The following is a 1,585-nucleotide window of genomic DNA, read 5'->3' on the forward strand; positions in this document are numbered from 1 at the left end:
TGGTCAGGATTGAAGGGAAAATGGATGCTGCTGGGAACACCACAATTCTTGAGGAAAAACTGTGGTGCTCTGTGGTGATTCACCTTTCAGCATGACAATGACCCTAAACACACCACCAAAAAACAATGCAGTGGCTTAAGGATAGGAAGGTCAAAGTCCCTGTCCAAGTCAGAGCCCTGACCTAAATCCCCCAAAAAATCTGTCGAAGGATTGAAGAGAGCAATCCATGGCCACTGACCACGCAATTTGAATGAACTCGAACAACTCTGCAAGGGAGAATGGGCAAATATTCCCCAACAGCTGCGCAAAGCTAGTAGAGACATATCCAAACAGACTGATGACTGTCATTAAAGCAACCCCAGTTCCAAAAAAGTTGGGACAGTATGAAAAATGCTAATAAAAACAAAAAGGAGTGATTTGTAAATGATATTCACCCTTTGCTATATTGAAAGCACTACAACTACACATATGATGTTTTAGGTACCTTGTGAATTGTACTGTTGCCTTTTTATGGGTTTTGTTTCAGGCTGTAAGACTAAAAAAGTGACTCTCAAAGGGGTAGGATGATTTTCTATAGGCACTGTATTTTGTGGCAAATTCATTTGTAACTTGGTAAGCATACCATTTAAACAGATGCCAACATGGACTATATGCTTGAAATGCCCTCATCCCTATATTGCTACTTAAGGGAAAACTCCTTGCATTCTTTGTTGTATGTGTTCCTCCACTGTAAGTACATGGCATGTACTTACAGTAAACTGAGCTTGTTTAAAGAGTAATGACACTCTTATAGATCTGATGAGTTATTGAAAAGACCAAGACAATCCTAAAAGTTCATAAGATCCAGAGACTGCATTCTCACCCTATCATGCTTTTCAAATGTGGCCCCACTGCTAAACACAACATGTCTTGTTTATCATGGTTTAAACCAAACACAGTCGAAGGAATTCAAATTTTTGTTGGACTGAAATACCAACAAATGGACCATGGTGATTCTATCCACACAGAATCCAAAGAGAACAAACAGTGGTAAAACACTGGACATACAGGGTTTTATGTTGGTAAAACATACCTTTTCAACCTTATTATAAACAATTTAATGCCAGATTTTCATAAGCGTTTTAGAGCTAGTTAGTTTCATATACATGCTGCAAAGTGTTGTTTAGCTTTGTGCGACCCCAAGTCCAAATGCGTGGACGTAGTATTTTGGCTTTGCTATACGCAACGCATCATTTAAATTAATAAAAGCCAACTGAATACTGTTCACAAGACACAAGACATTAATTTAAGGGTTAAATTTCTGCCGCTCCAAGTCATGTGACAACAATATTCCATCGATTTCCGTGAAGCTCTCCAATGGATGCTGCACCAACAAAAGTGCCTTTGATAAGAAACCTCTAAGTTTTTTTCATTGAAACCTGTTTGTCTCTAGTTTCGTTTGATACGCCGCTTTAAGAAATTTCCACACATATGTGGAAACTGGCACCGCATTCCTCAAAAGTAGAATTGTTTTTTTGTTATTTTGAATAACTTTCAACTCTAACACATCTGTGGGTCATTTCACTTCATTTTAATATATATTTTG

This window comes from Xyrauchen texanus, chromosome 27 (assembly GCF_025860055.1).
Source record: "Xyrauchen texanus isolate HMW12.3.18 chromosome 27, RBS_HiC_50CHRs, whole genome shotgun sequence".
Taxonomy (NCBI): domain Eukaryota; kingdom Metazoa; phylum Chordata; class Actinopteri; order Cypriniformes; family Catostomidae; genus Xyrauchen; species Xyrauchen texanus.